This window comes from Rhipicephalus microplus, unplaced genomic scaffold (genome assembly GCF_043290135.1).
Source record: "Rhipicephalus microplus isolate Deutch F79 unplaced genomic scaffold, USDA_Rmic scaffold_21, whole genome shotgun sequence".
Taxonomy (NCBI): Eukaryota; Metazoa; Arthropoda; class Arachnida; order Ixodida; family Ixodidae; genus Rhipicephalus; species Rhipicephalus microplus.
Window position 1 is genome coordinate 1,835,058 of NW_027464594.1, and position 14,412 is coordinate 1,849,469.

The 14,412-nt window shown below is 43.7% G+C and overlaps 1 long non-coding RNA gene across 1 annotated transcript; it reads left to right on the top strand.

The window, feature by feature from the left end:
• Positions 1–4,571: 4,571 nt before the first annotated feature.
• LOC142785336 (uncharacterized) lies at positions 4,572–10,282 on the top strand. The gene is made up of 4 exons (XR_012888923.1): positions 4,572–5,923; positions 6,451–6,708; positions 7,246–7,438; positions 7,986–10,282. It is a non-coding gene; the product is annotated as an uncharacterized LOC142785336 (long non-coding RNA).
• Positions 10,283–14,412: the final 4,130 nt, after the last annotated feature.

Here is a 14,412-nt window from a genome sequence, read left to right on the forward strand (position 1 = left end):
CGAAAAGCATTGCCAAGGTGACCAGCCCACCTTCCTTCTCCACAGAACACATGTCCTTCTCCTCCTCTGCTGGCTCAGTCTTTCCCTGTATTTGGCCGGCAGCGGTTGCGTAGCGTCGCGCACGGGGTGCTCGACCACGGCCGCCTGGATTTGACGATCTAAGAATTACGACGTGGTGCTTGTGTGTACGCCTGGATAAGCGTGGGCTGCTGATTTAGCGTTTCGCTGCACCAACGAAGTTTGGAGCAAGCCTCGACAGGTCACCAAACCGCGCTGTATATATCTGGCTTCAAGGTAGTCACGACCAACACACGACAACAACAGTTGGGAAGGCCAATATGGCGGCCGAGAAGAACAGGCCTTTCGGATATATCCTTCAGTCCGACTCAGGGCAGAAAACAGCGCTAGATTCTAAGGCAAGTAGGTTATCATTGTTTATTCTACTCTACTTGTCGCATGTGCGATATGGATCGCAATTGCCGGCAACGGACTCGGTCGTGTTGTATATCGCTTGCACGAAACGCTTCGCGGAGGTCAGCTTCGGCGTCTGCAGTTTGCCTGTGCTCTGCGACCGCCTAAGAATTGGCCGCCATTGCCATCGGCCTCCCGTAAGCTCGCTCATCGAGTGCTCGTCTGTCTGTCTTCGCCGCCCCTATGAGCTCCGTGCTGACGATATTGGGATGAGACCTCGTCGCTGTGTTGGGAGCCGTCGAAAACACGTTGCGGGTTCTCGTAAAGAGCTTGGTTGTAGTATGTCGTGCGCTGTAAGTGCACCAGCACGACCTGGCGAGGCTATCGCTAGCGTCGGAACTCACTGAAAATTGGTCGCCATTACAGTTGGCTTCCCCGTCAGTCGGTCGCGAGCAGCTCGGCGCAGTCCGTTGGCCGTGGCGGCGGACTTACGTTTGCGCGCTGCACTCGCTCGAGTTTGTGGAAAAGGGCCGCATTACCGTCGATTTCTTCGGCGCTAGCTCCAAACCAGCTCGGTGCTGTTCTTGGCGGCGGCCAAGCATACGCTCGCTCTCCTGTTCTAAGTTCGCTGGCGGCAGACAATCCGCGTGCAGTGTCGTGTTTGGCTTCGCGTTCGCTTGCTCGAGCTGAACGACATCACTCGCTTAGGACTCGCCGACTTGTTATCGGCACGGTGGTTCGCGGAGTTGCGACTGCGGCTGCCGCTCCTAAATTGTTGTGCTACGGGGATCAAAATGAGTCTTTGACGATGTGTGACATCACGGTGAAATTATTAGCATGGCATATCTAACATATGTTTTCGTTTCATCTTCCACGTACTTCTCATATGCATTCGTATTCATCGTCTATCACGTGTGACTCACTATTTTACATAGTTAATGTGCAGCCGTGGGCACACACCGTGCTGAAGACTGTGTGCGCTGGCGTCTGCGATGGCCACTATCCATTTCTTTCGTCAGAGCAGCTTCAGAAGGACTGTTCGAGATGTGAAGGTAAAGTTATTTGTGTGGCATATTTTAATGTTTGTTTTTATATTAACATGAACGTACTTTTCATATGCGTGCATCTTCACCTTCTGTCACGTGTGTCTAACTATTTTTACTATATTATTGTACGTGCATCCGTGGGAACACAAACAGGCACAAGGCTGCGTGCGCTGACGTCTGCAATGCCTGTCATCTATCGCTTCCGTCGGAGGAGCTCCCCAAGGAGTAAACAAGATTTGACAACGAGACTGGACTTGTACACTTCACCATGAATTCACTTAAAAGAATAGGGAAACTTCATGTGTATGTAGAAAAATAAAAGATTTTGATGTCTCACTTTTGTCGTTCGTTTTTGCCGTGACTGCGAAAGCGGTTACACATAGGTGGCTAACTATTTTTTCGCGTGTTTTTTTCTGCACAATTTGTTGCTCACTGCACATAAAAACAGACGAAAAAAGTATTAGGCCTGGCGGAAAGTAAACAAAAAACAATGTTTGAACTGGGGACAAAATTTCATCCGATTGGAGTATTTGAGTGGATCAACCGTTCGTCCGGCAAGGTGAAACTGTGAGGACTAACGGTTGCCCGGTAAGGTGTAAATGTGAGAATAAACAGTTGCTCTATAAGGTGCAAATGTGAGGACTCAATGTTAGTCCTGTGGGGTGAACTGTGAGACTAACGCTTACTCACCAAGGTGTAAATGTGAGGACGAAATGTTAGTCCCTTGAGGGGACTAATTGTCAGACCCGGTGCCGTTAGTCCTTAAAGGGATTAATGGTCGCGGCAGCCCCATTAGTACCTAAAAATACGAACCACGAACCCCTTTAACACCCTTTTGCCTTAGAATGCATGTTCATTCATTCAGGTTGTGACAAGAGCAATAAAAATCTCATGGCATGTTTTTATAGTGCTACAGAGATGCAGTGCAATATTTGTACGTTTACTTGTGTCCACTGATTTAATATGTCACAAGTGCAATAAAAGCCTTATGAAGATATCAATTTTCTAATCCACATGCATGAAAATTTTGAGTACAAGGCACCAGCTATGCTTCGTGCTTGTGCAATTACTTTAATTGCATGTTGTGCAGTGGGTGTTGCTATAGAAAGATTAGTGTTCATTGAGGAAGGAGGAAACGCTTGGCTTCTTTTTATCTATGCACGGCACTGCAAATCTTGCTCTATTTCCATTACCCAGAGATGAAGTGAATAGGTTATACGTGCAGAGTTGGTCAGTGTATGTCGGCTGCATATGTTCAAATTGGTCTGACTGTTGAAACGCTAAAAAAGGGAGAAGTTAACCTAGAATTATTCAAATCGGCAAGGTGTTTTAGTTAGCGCGTTAGATTAAGGCAGGTTTTAAACATTAAGCGAAAAGAATGTTGGACGTGACAGGGCTGTTGAACGATTCATATCAGCTGTCGTTGAGCCGCGATTGTAATACGATAGCCCTGGGTAACACGGGCGTTGCACGGCCACTTTTGATCGCTATCCAGCTCGATTCAGTTGAAAAATTAAATACAGCTGGCTTTCTCACAGAGTTTACGAATGAGCCCAACGCCACAAAAAAATTATATCACTGGCTGGCTCAATCGCGATCAAGAGTACAAAAATAATCTGGGACCGGATTCACAAAATCCACTTACGAAAATATTTTTGCGCAAGAGAAATTTTGTTGCGTAAGTCGATCCGCGAAACGAAAAAAACGTCGTAAGAGGCCATCGTTGTCACATTGGCCGCTGCAATAAAGCGCGCTGTGACTGCCCGGGAACATGTCAGCGATGGTGATGCAGTTGCAATATTTGCTTACGTCACCGAAAAGTGCTCGTAAGTGGATTCACGAAGCAAAATTGTGCGTAAAAACAACGTGGCTGAGAGAAAATCCTAAGAGTGGTCCGCACCACTCTTAGGAACAACGTGGCTACTTAGACCCTGCCGCCGCGGCGGTATACTTTGGTGCCGTGGCTAATTTTGAGTTAATTCATGCCCATGGAGGGCTGCCTGATGACTGCTGGTGCGTTTTTATTTCTTTCGGCGCTTTGAGTTTCGTGTGTTGTTTCCCTTGTACGCAGTGGATGGTGTTGACAACCACCGTCGTCCAATAAGTTCGAAATCGCAGTAATTGAAGAATTCTATATGGGCATCAATGGCGTAAAATTATGCATGTAAGATTTGTGGTTGGATGAAAACCAATGTGATACGTGAATGGTCGGCGCATTCGAACACGGCATAGCATAGGATCAATCTTATTTGTTATGTTGCTGTGTTGCGCCCCATCACATCCAATTAATAGTGCAACTCAAGATCCTTGCCTCATTGGTGGAAATTACTACCAGAAAGGTTAATGGAAGCACATTCCTTGCACGCTAGTGGAAATTAAAATGAGAGGAAGATTTTAGTGAGTGGTTCATAAAGCTTGTGCTCTAGTGTACTTTCATTGGCTCTAACAGTCCAATGGGTGCGATCTCTGAAATACAGCTGCCGATACACTTTGGGACGATCTGGAACAAAGCGTACTTTGTAAACCAAAGCGTATTAGGGGTGCACGTGATTACGCATGGAACTACAAACAAATCATGCATTGTCACCTTCACTGTTCAGGCACCCATATGAACCGTGATAATATGGCCAGCAGTCGGAATAAAACGACCCTAGTAACTTTGTATGACACCGAAAATATGCAAACCCTCACGATTCTGAAGCAAACCTTGGCTGAATTCATCCCTGCGTCAATTACCAGCCATTTAACTTGGCGCACGAACATCATTCAAAGGTAGAGCGAGCCACTGACATGTATTTTGTGCGATGCAGCGACCACTTCACCTGAAAATAATAGCGTTGCGAAGGCGAACGTCCTATCGCATGCTCTGATCGAAGCAGACGACAAACGCGAGCAGACGACGGCTTGGCCTACGGGCACAGCTTGTGATTGGTTGTGGAGCAATACCCTCTACATCAGCTCACTCCGTGACGTAGCCAAAACACTTCTTTCATCTGGCACGCCTGTCGTGTTCGTCACATCACCCCCCTCGCACAGAAGAGCAAATTTTGTCATGCCATGAAAATAGCGCAAGTACTTTCTAAGAGCTCTCTTACGGGCTGCGCAGTTGTCGAAACCAACATGGCGTCGTAAACAGCATATCGGTTGGTGCGACATTCAGCAAACGCTTCTCGCATGAGTTACTTCAGCGTTCGACCGGATGCGTTGTGATTACAGCAGCTCTTTCGGTGCGTGCAAGCAGTGCGAAAAGCTGCGGCAGTGCATGGTGTTCGGTGAAGCGCAGCGAAGCCTGTGTGTCGGTGTGGTTATCAAGCGGGGATCGGCGTCGGTGTATCGACGGCAACTAGCCCTCGAGAAGCCTGCAATGTGTGTTTGTGTGCCGGTAACAGTTCGTTTGCTTGACTTTCCACTGTCTCTGTTGGGTGCTGTGCGACATTACGGATTGACAGCGTTTTGGCACGTTACTTGAGTGACCCCGCCCCGCCGCGGTGGTCTAGTGGCTAAGGTACTAGGCTGCTGACCTGCTGGTCGCGGGTTCGATTCCCGGCTGCGGCGGCTGCATTTCCGATGGAGGCGGAAATGTTGTAGGCCCGTGTACTCAGATTTGGGTGCACGTTAAAGAACCCCAGGTGGTCGAAATTTCCGGAGCCCTCCACTACGGCGTCTCTCATAATCAAATGGTGGTTTTGGGACGTTAAACCCCACAAATCAATCAATACTTAAGTGACCCCAAGTACGTACGGAAACGTATGAACTACGCGCTGTGTTCGGTTCTTGCTTCGCCACTGGTTAGCCCGTACGCTTCTATTTTCTTGAGAGCAATCTAGTGTTCGGGAGTGAAACGATGTTCGTTGTGAACAGTGGTGCTGTGTTGACGTTCCAGGACTTGTGAACAAGCTGTGCTCGTGTGACCGAAAATTGAAAAACAGCGTTCGTAACTGTTTTGCCCTGCGACGTTGTGGTGGTGGAGCTTGGCGCTTTTGTTTGTTAACTCGTCACTTTTCCTTTTTGTGATAACCATAGTCCTAGCGCTGTGATGTGATGAACCAAAGCTGCGAGATGCTACATTCTGTAGTGGATCGTGTTACTTTGGCAGCGCGCCTAGACTGTTCTTCGGTAAGAACTTGAGAGTTATATGTGGCAGCGAGAGCCCGTGAACGTCAAGCATCCCTCCGGCCCCCATAAAGAGCAAAGATTTCACTGGTGCCTTGCTTTGGATGAAGTTGTAGGCCAATACCGCCTAACTACAGGTTTCCGAGTTCGTCTGGCTATCGTTTTGCACGGCACTAGAGCCTTGACAATAGCCGGTCATGACGAGTTCTTACACTTCATCAATGGACGTGCACGCTTGGCCAGCCCTTCATTGCTGTTATCGGCAGTTTAAAGTCTGCAGATGCCCTTTGCCTGTTGGCCGTAGAGCACACTTGGTTCCTCATGACACCGACGGCTACTAAATGCTGCCATCAGTGAGTTCACCTTGCAGAACTAAATTTCACCGGTACTTTAATTCATGCAGTACTATAACATGTGCAAGTTTTTGAGCCCATCAGATGTAATGTTTCCCTATGGTAAGTTGAAGCATGAAAAATTTACTACTAATGTTATATACATACATATATTATGGTGCAAATACATCAAAAGATTTTGTGATTTGACACAAGTGCGCTCTTGTTTGATTATGAGGTTGGGCCTGTCGATTTACCACGTTTGATAGTTGGAAAGTTAATTTGAATTTATTTTCCAGAAGCCAGGTAGCACTTAAGAAATTTGTTATTTTGGAAGATTAGTTCTATAGACGATTACTACTGTGGTAGCGCTATACTTCACTAGGACATATATATTGCAGTACGTAAATTTTACATGAAGCTTCAATTTATAAGTGATTATAGCAGATTTTGGTCACTTTGACGAAGTGATAGCTTCGTCAAAGAAGTATTAGAAGTAAGTGCTTTTATTGATTGTTTTTAAATATCTCGTTTCTGGCTCTTAACAGATCGCAGAGATTGGCTTGTTAAGGTCCTGTGATGAATCGGTTGCACACACTGGCACATCAATCCTCATCATGACTCGGAGCACCTGTACAAAAATAGGAAGGACACGTGCTCCCTAACTGTGCAAGTCTATGTCACTGCTGGGACTGTTATCATTCAGCGGATGTGGCCCGGAAGCATGCATGGCAGCCTCATCTGGAAGGACTGCGGTCTGCTTGGGAGCTTCGAGGGCACAAAACTGCCTAACGGCTGGCTGCAAGGTGAGTTTTTCTTTAATACATACGATTAAGTGAACACCACTTTCTGTGCACAAATTGAAAATGCAAGTATGGTTGCTTGCAGTGGATATCTGTATTATTCTCACACATAATTCTTATTCAACATTTATAGAATTAAATAGCAAGATAATTGAGAATGTTGAAAGTGGAAAGCCTGCAGCTTATGAATGAAACTCCAATCATCTGAGACTCAAAAGCCGGTGCCTTTAAATGAACACAAATACTTTCATTCCTTATTGAGCTCTCGAGCTTGTGACTCCCTCTGCGGATCAAGTGCTCTGGAAGGAAATAGCAAGTGGGTGAAAATTGCCTGGCTGTTCACAACTTGCAAGGAGAAAGACCTATTGAACAAGCCTCAGATGACGTAGGGCTAGTAACTGCATCTTTACTTCATGTAGCTTTTTCTCTCTCAGTGATGTGGCTTGTGTTTCAGCCGAACGTGTTCACCACGATTGCATATTGATATATATTTTTCTACAAATTGTACCTGACCTAAGTATGCATTGTTGATCTCTAAAGGTGACGTTCAGTGTGTTTAAAAGCCATGGCTCCTCATCTGTCTGTGGCTAGCCAGGAGGCACTGGGCTAGCCTACTTCAGCAGCAGTGCGATGCAGCCAGCGCACATGAAAGCCAAGTCATGGAGCGCTCCTTTGGTGTTCTGTGCAGGACGCAGCATATCCACCCAGCAAGAGACTGGTATCAACAATAATGGTGAGTGTTGGTGGCACCTATAGGAGCCCATTGTGTTTGTTGTGATTGATTATTTCCCCTGATGAAGTGCATTTTTGAAAGGTTTTCTTTTTTTAAAATAATAGATGTCAGCAACAAGCACACTCATAATCCACAAGTGCTTTGTGTCTTCTAGACTGCCCATTTGCTCCTTTACACAGTATGGTGAGCTGGCTATATTAGACAGCCTTAAAGTTATGAACATTGGATGTTGTGTTGTAATGCAGTCGAACTTGTGGTTCTTAGTGAACTTATTTGTGGTCTGCTTCTCTCACCTAGAGTAAAGTCAAAATAGAAGAAACTTTATTGCCTTTTTATGTCTGTCAGAAGTTTCATGCCTTCATCTATAACATTGTAGTTTTGCTCTTGTATCATGATAAAATATATTTTCAGCCTTCACTGTTTGTGTGTGTGTTGAGGCTTGTCATTAACTTCTGAAAATATGACATCTGCAAATATGAGCACATAGTTAACAACTCTACACTCTTGCATGTAGCACGGTTGTAACAATGATCTGTATTTTTCTAAGTTCCAGCAGTAACAAGGGATCCAGTGCTCCACGGTCATGTACAGTGTATCAAGAACAGAGCACAGAAGACCAACAAGTATAAAGGGACTTCCAGTGACTGTTCTCCTGCTCAAAGTTTACGACAGCAGAAAGAGCACATTGTGGTGTCACGAGCAGCTTGAATTGTATACGTAGTAACATTCTTTACAGCTGTAGCTTAACTTCTTAGCAGTGCGTTATTCAGCAGTTTCTTTGCTTGCATTCCAAATTATTTAAATTTTGCATGGAAGATACCAAACTCTGACACTAATTTAAAGGCTGATGTAGTGTTAGTGGGCAAATATTTTTCAGCTGAAGTTTTTAACATGCGTGTTAAGTTCCTGCGTGTCTCTGCACTTACTGTCATAAATCACAGCATCTATGGTCGACAATGGTAACGGTGTTTGCATTCTTTGTAGTACAAGAAGTAAAGCCTTGGATGCGGTAATCTTGTACTCAGTCGATGTAATCCTTCAGTCTACACTCATTGGTATAGCACCAATGATGCCATGAGTGTATAAGCTCTGGGAAGTGAATCTATGTGAATTACTGTATTTGGAAGGAAGAGGATCATCACTATTCCTAGTATATCTTAACAGTAGATTTTAGTGCTTGTGTATTGTTATCCCACTGCCTGTCCGTCTCTCAACAGTCTACTTATCTGTTTCTACTGTGTAAGTGTAAATTTTTCAATGTATACTTTCCTCGGATAGGTTTGTTCGTAATGTAATGCAAGTGACTTATCATCTATGCAGCTCTACTCAGACTAAAAATAAAAGTATTTATTTTTATTTATATGTAGCTATAGCGTGCATTTACTTATCTTTTTCTAGGTGCCTGTACAATCGTTTAGCCCTACAAAGGTACTGGTATACTCTAATATTGAAGCTGGCATCTTTAAATAGTTTATTAGTGGAAGTAACAATGTGTTTACAACCAATATTACTATCCTCAGATGTGCTGTGAAAACTCCATGGAAATTTATTGACATTTTTTGAGCTGTGCGAAGGTAAATGTTATGTTTTTTATTGTGGTCCCTGTTTCATGCAAATGACACATAATTACTTTGCAGTGGCATAGTATATATGCCACTGCAAGTCTTGCCACATATGTAGCAAGACCTACATGCAGTGCACTTGAGCATCACTTCACATAATTAGTGTACAGCCTTTACCCACCAGCGAACTGAATTTTTTTCAAGTAAACTAACAGACAGCTGTATGGGAAATGTGTTGATGTGCAAACTTTGAAGTCTTTTAGACGAGTGTTTTCAGGGAACGAAATAGGGTCTATAGTTGTCAATATAAACAGTTTTGCACCAAGGAGCGTAGTAGCTTAGAATTGTATTATTCATGTATTGTCTAGAATTTCCTTGCGCTGTGCCGCTTTTCAGCCATGTGTCCTAACATGCTTTGTTAGTGTGTTGGGAATGAGCCAAGCTATGTAAATAAACAGAGTATTATTGCAGACATGTACGAAATATTGGTGCACAGCCCTTTTCTTTAGCATGACATTTTCAAGGGCTTTATTCTTGTGTTTCTTTAAAGAACTGCTTGTCATTGGGAAGCAGCAGAAACTATGTATCAAGCTTTTCCGAGATGGTTCGAGTAACACCGAGTTCAGACATAACAGTGCTGATGGATTTCTCTTGTAAGTTCATTTCTGCATATTCAAAATGAGTGTATTAGAATTGTTGTTTTATAGCCATTCATCCTAATATTTACACCTCAGTGTATGTATATATGTATGTATGTATGTATGTATGTATGTATCTTTTATTTTAAACGATAATTCGTTTATCATGGATGGGTAAGTTTGGTACTGATTTAGCTGAATTTCTTTCTAGTTCTTTTTCTTCCGAGCCATTATACGTTTAAATTTGTTTTTTACTGCACAAAAATAAATGAAACCTCACACAAAATATGTGCATTCGAAAAAGTTGTTTCATTTGCCAACGTACAGTCATGAGCAAGAAACGGGGTAAAATGGAACCAACCAGCGAAGATTAGTTTAGATCATAGCTACTCTACATGGGATATCTTGTACACATTGCGTTGGTCGAATATGTCGATTTCAACATATCAATTTTATTCAGAATAAGCAAGCTATCACCCGTCGTTGTATATGTGTGTGATATTTATGCATATTGTAATGCCGGTTGGCAATTACTGTAATGTCGCAAACCTAGTCAAGCTGAATGAATGCACGAATTTTGTCCATGCACCTTACATCTGTACTGGAACTGTTGTTAATAAAAAATAAACTTTTGTTTAAACAATTATTGTAGTAACAAAAAGCAGAGTATCTCTCTATGACACAAATCAAATTGTCATTGTTCTGTTCCGTTCTGGACAATAGGAGACCCTCTCAGCAGAACTCGATTACCTGCTATAGTTAATTTTTAATCATTGTTAGCGACATTACACTGAATTGCGCAGCATGACAGATAGCGGGAGAGAAGACACAAACTAATCACTCTGTTTGCGTCTTCTCTAACTGTCCATGCTCTTTAGCCTTGCTGCATGTAATGATGCCCACCAAATTAACACGAAAATGTGTCCCGACAAAAGCAGTCAACTTGGCCGCAGGCAATTAGCTCGCTGCACGTGGCCGTTTTCTTCAAAACACCGTGACGACTGATCGCTGGTCGAATATACAAACACGTAAAAAGTAATATACCAGGTATGATTTTGGTATTTCAGCACTGGGCACTTTTGCGATAAGAGAGGATGGAAGGAAAAATTATGAACCCTGAGTTATGCAATTTATGAAGGAACACGGCATAGCACTTTTGGGTCAAAAGGGGAGTGAATGAAGAAAGCGCGAAAGCCACTTTATCAAAAAAATTAGTACCCGCTGCTACGCATGATCTCAGGCCGGGTAACCTCTTAAAAAAAGTGCTCGGTGACACGGCGAATCGAACCCAGAACCTCCTAGAACGTAGCTGAACGCTGTAACTGCTCGTCCATTGCAGCACTGCTTGCATTCATTATATTGCCGATATATCTTTAATGCTTCGAATGACACCAAATGCAAAAACTTGTGGTAAAACTTGGTCAAAAATAAAAAAAAATAGTTGTAATGCGTTTGCCCAAGGTTACTAGAAGATAGAAACCGCCACGTGTGGCTGTATAACCGAGCACTATTTATCTTGTACATTGCTGTCATGATGTTGGGATAGCCGGCTATAACGCACGCTACCTTCTCATAGTTTTCCAAATATAAATAAAAAAATTTAAATATATATCGGCCGGTGACAACGCTAATCAACTATTATGAATTCATTGTCACTAGTGTCACTTTCACTAGATGAATACTCAGTTTGTTTCCATTATCGTTATTGAAGGAAGATTTGGCTCACTAACTCACAACTCCCCTAGTTAGCATTGATATTGTCACCTCTAAAGACAGTCGCACTTTATCTCGCTTTATGTGTGGCTGTCGCTCCCATAAAATGCGTACTCCACTTTTTTATGCTCTCCAAGCATCCGACGCTGCTTTGCGGAAACATTCCTTGATGTCTGCTGGGCCAGAAAATCGTCTTTATTATCTATCGATTTCAAGCTTTCGTGGAGACGAAACGAGTCTATCTTTCTTTTTTTTTCCGTCCTTTTTGCACGTGTGATAACGTCTCTCGACTTTAAGACTCGTATACACATCTTTTGCTTTGTTTGCTCACTCAAACAGCGCTCGACGAAATATTTGCACTGTGTTTTGTGAAAAGCATTAGCACGGAAACACCCCCCGACGAGTCTCCCTCGTTTTACGTAGACACATATCTAAGCGTAAGCATATGCACGTTCTCGCATTCCGGCTTTATAAAAATGCTGATCTGCATGAAACCAGCGAAATACCACTCACAACTTCATTTGATTACTGCTGTTCTCTATTTCTGCATAATTTGTCCGCACCGCACGCACAAAAGTCGCTCCTGTGTCTTGTAATTAGAATATTACAAGACTGTGTCTTGTAATTAGAATTAGAATATTGTAAGAAAGGCAACCTTTTACGTCTAGGTACAAAACACCCTTACCCTCACCATCATAGCGTGCTCGATTACACCGGATTAGTTGAGTAGCAGCGCAGCTTCATTAAAATGTAAGGTAACTGGTCACGTTACACAGGGGAAGACATTTGAGGCACATTTTCAAACATTGCATGCATCGATTTATGCGTGGTTTTATTGACGTGGTGCACCTGGAGTGTTGTTCACTTATACTTGGCGAGATAGTGCATGGATTGCTCGATGGCTTAAGGCCATCGAGCAATTTCTTTTTTAGCTACAGTCGTTGATGAAAGGCGAGTGCTTGGCTTTCACAGCACATGCTCGGGGGAACTTAAACTTAGATGCAGCAAATCATTGGCTATCATCGTATACTCTCGATGCTAGATGCTTTGCGTGCTACCTTGATATTATCGGCACACACTTCTTTCTTTCCTTGTCGTTTCGTCGGCTATCGTGTGTCCTCCTCGCCCTCTTAAGTGCCGAATAAGTTAAATTCGTACCCGCGCTATAGTAATCCCTCTAGATAAGAGAATTTTCTGGCTAAGAAAATGCGTAGCCAAAAGAAAGCTTTGTGAATTCGGCCCCTGATATCTGTGAATGGGTTAAAACAGCAGAATAGAAAAGGAAGCGAATGTGCGGGCAACTATAAATTTATATCTTGCTGTTTCAACGAGCCGATGCCCTATGTCTCATTATTATATATCAAGAGCGTAAGCATAATATCACGGCTTGTTGGTGTTATTGTAGCAACCCAATTTTGCTCGTACCTTCTTAAAAAATGAAAAGGCAAAAAAAAACAATGCCGATACTCAGAAGCGCGAGCACTGCTTCTACGCGGGTGGTGAGTGGCTTTCGCACAATACATTTGAACCCAATATGGCGTACCTTGGCGCAACTCTGCTACCTAAAGGTAGCATATAGAGTAGTAACCCTACCCACGCCGCTGCCATCAGCACCCCTAGCGGCATCGGCACGCCGAAGGGCCTTCTCCGGCACGACCTCCATAGATGATATATGGTGTTTTCTGGCGCAAGGGCCATTTGATGGCCAAAGAGCGCCAGTTCATGGGACAAGGAATGTGGACAATGATTGTGATTAGCGGCTGTATAAGGGCCATAAAATTCCTCGCAGTAAGGCGGGTAAAAACATACAAGTAATAAAATCATGACCATGCCGTGAAAGGTGTGTGTGGTGTGAATAGGTGACAAAAGTTGGTGATAATGAAAAACGATGGTGGACATGTATAGCATTAGCACAAGTACCTCACTCGTTCATACCCTTGCGTCAAAGGGCCGTGAGGCAAGTGCTTTCCTGTGTAGCCACCGCAGCAAAAACCTCTCTGGAGAGGTCGTGCTACGGTATGCCCGGGTATATGATATGAAAATTATGAATTTCCTTTAAAAACGCTAATAATCATTTATGACTAAAACGCGGTTCCCTACCAACGAACATTGCAGGGTGTAAAGGTATATGTTGTCGGTAGGGTAATGGAAAGTGTTGTCTTCTTAAAGTGTCTAACTGTTTACATTGAATTAAAATGTGAAGAACTGTTAGTGCTTCACCACATCTGTCACACAATGGTGGGTCGCCCCCAGACAAAAGATATGAGTGTGTCGTGTATGTATGTCCTATCCTGAGTCTCGCTAGCATTACCTCTGCATGACGCGATTTTGATACTGGCAGCCAATGACCAAGGTGTGGCTTAATAATGTGTAGTTTGTTTTGTGTGTGTGTATCCCACTTGCTCTGCCAGTAGTCCCTGAGGTTTCGTTTGAGAGAGACTGCATAAGATCAAGGGCAGGGATTAATATGGGTGTAGGGGCAGTGCTTTTGTGGACGGATGCAGCGAGCTGATCCACCCTCACGTTGCCTTGGATCTCACGGTGCCCTGGCACCCAGCACACTACAACAACAGCACACTACAACAGCACACTACAACAGTGTAAAGAGTATGCACAAAATGGAGTAAAGTGAGACAAGGACCGGGTTTTTTTGTTTTTTAAGACTGTGCAGAGCCGTTACCACACTGAGGCAGTCTGTATAAATTACTGCTTTTTGTATTTGTAATTGTTTGATGTGTTTAGCTGCCACAAGTATCGCGTAAGCTTCCACTGTGAAGATACTTGTGCCTGGATGTAGAGGGCCAGCATCCGAAAAGGAGGGGCCGACAGCAGCGTAGGACACAGAGGAGTTAGACTTGGAGGCATCTGTAAAGAACTCAGGACGTGTGTATTTGTGTTGAAGTTCCAGAAAGTATGTTCGGATATGGGCAATAGGTGCATGTTTTGTAACTTCTAGGAAAGATACATTGCAGTCTATAGTCTGCCACTGCCACGGTGGCGAGTATGCTACAGGAGCCATTAAACTGTGTTCAAGTGACACTCCAGTTTCTTCAGCTAGACC